The sequence below is a fragment of the Gymnoscopelus microlampas genome (assembly GCF_963454915.1).
Source record: "Gymnoscopelus microlampas genome assembly, chromosome: 9".
Lineage (NCBI taxonomy): Eukaryota > Metazoa > Chordata > Actinopteri > Myctophiformes > Myctophidae > Gymnoscopelus > Gymnoscopelus microlampas.
In genome coordinates, this window is record NC_139946.1 from 32,664,530 (window position 1) to 32,672,029 (window position 7,500).

At 42.7% G+C, this 7,500-nt stretch overlaps 1 protein-coding gene across 3 annotated transcripts in view; it reads right to left on the bottom strand.

Annotated features, from left to right (window-relative positions):
• The window catches only part of pde4dip (phosphodiesterase 4D interacting protein), a 90,748-nt gene that overhangs the window by 76,326 nt on the left and 6,922 nt on the right, over positions 1–7,500 (bottom strand). The window lies entirely within an intron of this gene.

Genomic DNA, 7,500 nt, shown 5'->3' on the forward strand with positions numbered 1-7,500 from the left:
TTTAAGGGGGTTAGGTGATTAAGGCATGCACAGCCAAATAAGAAGTGTTATTCTAGCGTGTACAAATAATTCCAAATCATCTACCTTGTAAAGTATATATATTAGGCAAAATACAAGAGAGAGGAAAACGATTTGCCAGCTCACTATCCGCCATGTTTGAACTGAACAAATCACCCATTGGCTACGAGTCGCAAGCGGAGTTGGCCCCCGGTGGCCCTCTGGTCCTGTGCTATATTTCACAACATGGCCCGGGAGTTATTACAGTTGGCACGTCACAGCAACAGGATACATTTAATCATTCACATTTGCTTCAGTGATCTGAAAACGCCTGACCCTTTTCCCCCTGTTTTCTCCCACCTCGAACAAACTGCCATCAATTGTGCTGTCAGTCAAGAGTGGGCGAGGCCAAGCGCTCAGTCAATAGCGCTTGTCTTATTAAATCAGCCGATCTGACCGTAATGTTGACTCTCTCCTATATTTTCCATCCATTTGCAGTGCGGAGACTCTGTGACGAGATTGGTCAGATACAGGGAGTGTGGTTTGTCTCTGCCTGCGCTGACCCTAGCAGAGAAGGTTGGCTTTATTGTCGGGTAATTGCAGGATCTAGCTTGCCACTAAGTACAAGAGTGATTCATAAAAATACATTTTTTTTTTCTTTTTCTGTTCTCCTGCCTTTTTGTTTGTAAGTGTTTCCATATGATTTGTGGGCTCAGGAGGGGAAATGTGGAAATGCAATACATAATGCAGAGTAAGAGACAGACACACACACACACACACACACACACACACACACACACACACACACACACACACACACACACACACACACACACACACACACACTATGATGCACTGAAAAACACTACAAACATGCATTAATGCATAAACTGTATGCATGCCATGCTCGTACATACACACAATACGCACTAGCCATCCACACATTATGGACAAAATACATAACCATGGGGCATGTGCATCACACACACACACACACACACACACACACACACACACACACACACACACACACACACACACACACACACACACACACACACACACCCTTTCACTGTGATACAAAGTGATTGTGAGGTGCCCGGCCTGCAGCTGCACTAAAGCTGATTTCACGCTGCCATGTCATCATTATGACAGGACACACATTGACACACACACTGGCGTGCACGTACACACACGCGCGCGCGCACGCACACACACACACACACACACACACACACACACACACACACACACACACACACACACACACACACACACACACACAGCAGATTTACAAGCTCAAACTGTTTTTCACTATGTTTGAAAATTTAGATATTTTGGGGTCGTTGTTGTTTTTATTATATTTTTTATTTTGGGTAATTTTCGCCTACAATGACATGCCCAAAATAAGGACGTCATAAAGTGGTTAAAGCACAAACAATAAAGAACCGCTTTCAGTGGATATAATGGCTACAATAATGACTGCATTACCATCAGGAGGGTGGTGGAAGCAGGTTACCATACACACATTAAGTGAACAATTATCATCCATGACCGACGCCATGATCAAGTCAATATGTCTTCTCTGACCCGCTGAAGAGGAGCACAGATTTATTGCTCACGCCTGGGATCAATTAACAAAGTCTAGCAGGCACTGCTCTGTGTGTGTATTGTACACCAACTTCTTTCTCTCACTTTCTTGCTCTCTCTCCCCGTCTCATTTTCTCTCCAGATGGTGGTGCTATAGTGCAGCTTTGAACCAATTTCTGGACTCAACATCAACCGAACCCACCCCTCTCCCCCCTCCACAAACAAGTCTGCTGAGGGTGGGCAGACAATAGGCTCTATGCCCAACATTAAACTTCATCAAGGGTTTTGCATGCTAGATTAACCACTTAATACCTATATACTTAGCTGACCAGGGTCCCCCAGGGGTCTTCTATTCTTGGCCCACTCCTTTTTTACCCTCTTGTCTACACATCAAATCTCTTCAACACAAATAGCAGATCTAGTCTACAAGCTCACAGTGTGTTGTGAGCTTGTGAATCCGTTATTTTGACCAAATATTGAAACAGCAACAGTAATGCTAATATTTATATTTAAAACTGTAATATACAGATACATTTTTTTCCTATTTGACTGCATTGGTTTTAAAAGATAGGAAAAAGCAGAGACTGTGTGTGTGTGTGTGTGTGTGTGTGTGTGTGTGTGTGTGTGTGTGTGTGTGTGTGCGTGCGTGCGTGCGTACGTGCGTGCGTGCGTGTGTGTGACGTGTGTGTGTGTGAGTGTGCAGTGTGCGCACACACAATTTTGTGTCCAAATACCACAGATTTCAGGGGAAATGTGATAAAAAAGCATTTTAGATGCCATTCATTCTTCAGGGTGTGTGTGTGTGTGTGTGTGTGTGTGTGTGTGTGTGTGTGTGTGTGTGAGAGAGAGAGAGAGAGAGAGCGAGAAACAGGGATCAGGCAGCTAACTCTAGTTACAACAGTAGGGCGGATATGGAGGGGGATGAGCTGAAAGCTGAGCTGATGTATTGATCGGCAGGCCTGTCAGTGTGTGAGTGCTGCTCCAGTGAAACCAGAGGCTTCTGCAGTAATCAGATCCATCAGCCTGGACGACGACATCATGTTCAGCACTGGAGAACTCAATAAAAATAAACCCTCAATAATCCAAAAGAATGATCTGAGGCTAAATTCACCATCCAATAGAGGATGGAGTAAGTCATTAATTATTTTTTCCTTTTTTTTACGACATTGGACAGAGAACTCAATCCCCATAAAAATGACTTATTATGATTCCCTACAATAATATATTTCTGATCACAACCGCAAACCCAATTTGTTTTATTTGACTCGTAAAAATTAAGGAAACAAGGTCGTGGTGACCAGGGGCCAGTTAGAGGATGAGGTCGGCTCCCTTGGTAACTTCAGGCCGCCTTGGTTTAACCACCACAGAATGATGAGTGGGAAACAGGGCAAGACAAACCCTTACTTCCCGATTCCCTATGGCCGTGTGTCCACCAAAGCATTTTGTTTTTTTTCCAGCTGAGAACTCATGGCACTCTTAAATGCTCATACAAACTCCCAAAGGTGAACATTTTTCAACTCTCTGTCACCAGATAAAAATGCCAGACTCAGCATAATATAAACGCTCAGAGCCTCCTTGAAAAGCTGCTGCTGTTTCTAGTGCAAATACCCCCCCCCCCCCTCCCCCACCTGAAAACAATTGAATTAAATTCCATTAGTATTTTCAATACACCAGTGTGCTGCCTATCCATCCCATGGCTAAATCACTGACAGTGAACTTTTCAACCTGAGGGTTATCTTCGAGTTCATATCATATATTATCTGGAGGGCTGGCTGGACAGATAAATATTGTGTTTGAGTGAGGGTAATCATAAATTAGTGTGCGCTCCCTTTACCCAATATGGCTATTGCTATGTTTAAAACATTACTGCACAGAGCTGGAGAAGCCAGCTTGCATACCATTCTCTATTAATTAAACTCTGAGTATGAGTATATGTGCAACTGTTGTGACTAATAATGATTTGTTTTTTTTTAATACCAGTTGGGGAACAAAATATTAAGTAAGAAAAAAATGGTACATTTTTACACAAAGATTTTACTGTGATGAGCTGTGTATCCGCTGCAACGGCTTGAGAAGTACACAAGTTGCAGGCACACAAACACACTCAAATACACATACCGGTATACGCATACACACACGTCGCACACGCATACACACACGTAGCGCAACCATGCACAGTCCTGACCTATTTTCAATTCAAAAAGAAAGAAAAAAAAGAGACATGAATATAACAGGATATTCAGAATGATAGTGGTGTTGTTGTTTTCTTCTATAAAAATAAAATAAAATAAAATAAAAATGTGATTGATTACATGTATTCTTCATTTCAAACCAACTGGCTGTTGGATTAGTGTTTTTCTACAGTATGTGTGGGTATAGCGTGTGTTCCATAGGGATCCTGGACTATTACTGCCACTCTGAAATGGTAATCCAACTTTGACAGACCTTTCTTAGTGCATGTGGCTTTGTAGTAGTGAACACTGAGACCGGGGGCAAAATAACAGATTAACAACCCTAATTTGTCCTGAGGTTTTAATGGCTGAATCCCCCCCCCCCCCCCCCCCCCACACACACACACACACCCTTTTTCAATCCTTCTATATGTCATGTCTCTGTGGTTGGTTAGAGTTCACATTTATAGACGACCATGTGCTTTCAATTTCTCCAATGGACTAATAAAGGCGAAAGCTATTTTGAAAGCTATATATATATATATATATATATATATATATATATATATATATATATATACACACACACACATACTGTAAAAATATATATTGAACCTCAGGATTGCATGCAGAATGGGGATGTTTGACAGTTTCAAACGCTGAAATGGCAGGTTCATGTTTCATCCAGTGAGCATGAGAGAAAATTGAGTCTTTAAACTGACATAAATATGGAGAGAACACACTGTACGTATCAGGCACTCATACAGCACACACACACACACACACACACACTCACACACACACACACACACACACACACACACACACACACACACACACACACACACACACACACACACACACACACACACACACACACACACACACACACACACACACAGCACACAGCACACACAGCGCACACACACACACACACACACACACACAGCACACTAGGACATACATACATGCCCGTAAACCATAACCTGGATTCAATAATCCAGACTGCTCTATTAAGATGAGAGGAGCAGTCTGAAATGTGTACATAACACTATACACTACCACTGTCAAAAAAAACTGTTCAAAACTACAAGGACAATGAATAATGGATGAACATGAACCAGCAGAATGGGGCTGTTATGTCACAAGCATGTGTTAGTGAATCAGTGTGAGAGCTGGAATCTAGGAAAGTAACATCCAGTCCGTCTCCAATCTGGTATAAATGGAAGTCTGATACATACTGTAATGCTGTGGAACCTCCCCTCCTTAAAGGAGTAGTTCACCCAAAAAATGACTTGTTTTCTATCAATTATGCCCCATGAAGCCTTGAATTCATGGAGATGTTTAGTTTTTGGCGCATTCCTAAGCCAATAATTTTATCTCCGGTAGGAGACTGCAGACCCTGCCGGTCATCAAATTATTGGCTCAGGAATGCGATCTTTTGGGTGAATTACTCTTTTAATAACCACAGACTATAAAGATAAACAGAACAACATTCTGGCTACAAATGATTTACTATATTATATCATTTATGGCCAAAATGTTCTTTTTCTGTAAAAAGCTGGCATGGTCGGATATAAAAATAAATATATTACTTTATATGAAACAGTAACACTTTGTAGTGTAGCACTAGGCTACATCACTGCATCGCACCAGTTGAAACACACAACCTTCTCTTTCTCCTCCAGCCATGCAGTCTCTGGGTTCTCTCCCAGTCTGGGTGGGTTTCTCTATCTGCAAAGCATGACTCATCCCCCCCAGCCCCCATCCCCAGTGGGCCAGTCGCAGGCACACTTCAAAGGCAGGCCGTCCGCTGCCTGCCATAGCCTCCTCCAGATCCAACATGGCCCTGCCTGTGTCTTACTGCAGCGCCTCCTCTGTCCAAAACTCACACGCCTCACCCCTCCACAATGAACTCCTAATGAACAAAACATGCCGTGTAGTGGGATTTTATTCCCTTAATTATGCACAGTTGCCGAGATTTCCTTGATGATTCATTGTAATCCTGAGCCAGCTCGGCTCTGTGGTTTCTTGAGACACTGTAGTGGAGAGTCCAAGAAACCAGCGACATGCTTCAATTCCCACCCTGCGTCCATTTACAAACTCTTTCAAAAAATTGGAAGTCATATTCCAATTTGTCGTGCGTTGGCACCAGTCATCAGCTCAAAGCCGGGTCAGACGAATAATATATTAATTCCCCTTCAGGCGAAACACACTGCTTGTCATAACCTGACGATAAAAAGGTTTTATCTGTGATCAGAATAGTTTGGAGAGATTCACTTTTACGTAAAGGTCTCTCATCATCAGAGAGTGTTTTAAGATGCATTTTTACTCACCTAGATTACAATTTTGAGAATCTGTCTTTTGTAGCTAATTTAAATACCTAATGATAGATTGCAGATTGTAGATTTTGTACATGATGCATTTCAAGACCCGGTTAACTCTGTGGGAAGAAGCCTGGTTCGTTCATAATCTCATCACATCTATGGGCAGTGTCGTTCTATATACGATGGCAGGATTCAAATGGCAAACTGGACATTGAGGCGCAAAGCCGTGGAAATACTTCCACTGAAGTGTAAGGTTTCGCTCCCTGTTCCAAGAATCAAAATATCAGTTTGACTGAGAAAGAGAAGCTGTGTCTTTGTTCTGTGTCCCGCACATTAGGCAGTGCTGAGCTCATGTGGGATTCTGGGGAATATTTTCCATATCCCGTTCCATTTGATATAACAAAATGTGTTCCATTTTACTTTTAAGTTGTTTATCCCACCTTTTTCCTGCGAATTCCAACACTTAACTCTGAGCCAGCTTTATTACAATCCCCCCCACCCCCTCCCCACACACACACACCTTCCTACTCGCCTCCCCAATTGAATTACAGAGCTGCCTCCCTCCCCATGTCGCCCTGTCCTTCATGAAGGGGGCATGGTAATTGAAGCAAGCACCAGAGTGATATCAGACCCATAATGCACCTGGCACAGCTCCCAGAAACCATTACCTTGGCACGGGACCAGAGAGGTGGAAACTAGCCTTCATTCCTCCACCATTGCTTTGCTCTTTCTCTCCCTTCGCTCTCCATCTCTCATCTCGCTTGCCCTCTCATGCATGTCTTACTCTCTCTCTCTCCCCACCATTCAAAAATGACACCAGACATAGTATATACAGCTGCATCGCTTTAACATGCAAAGTTTTGGATTTGGAAAAGCATAAGCGAGAGGCTGTGCATGTGTTTCATTACGTAGCTATTCCTCTTCTACATCTCAAACATAGTCATGTACAGTATGTCCGCCTCTCTCTCTCTCCCTCTCTCTCTCTCTCTTCATATGCGTGATTTTGAGAGGCAGTGTGGGTGTTTGACTTTACAACCATTTTGTCACTGTCATGTAGGGATTTTCGCAGAGGGAAGTACAATGACGTGACAAGAGTGAAATGATAGGGATTGGGGAGAGGCGTCAGGAGACGGCGTGTATAGTTAAAGATTTTCAGTTGCCACATCATCACACATCACCCAAACACACCTAGCTAGTCATTACCAAAGAGCCGGGACAGGCCTGGACAGCTCTTCTCCACTGGCTCACACATAGCGTGCTGCTAGGTTAACAATACCAAAGCCTTGAGTTCATTAAATAAATACATACAACTATTGTCAATTTCACTGTCTGCCTATTGACCTGACATTTATATATAACATTTTTATAATACAGCGTCAAACCCTTTTGATATATAACTCCACATTTGATATACA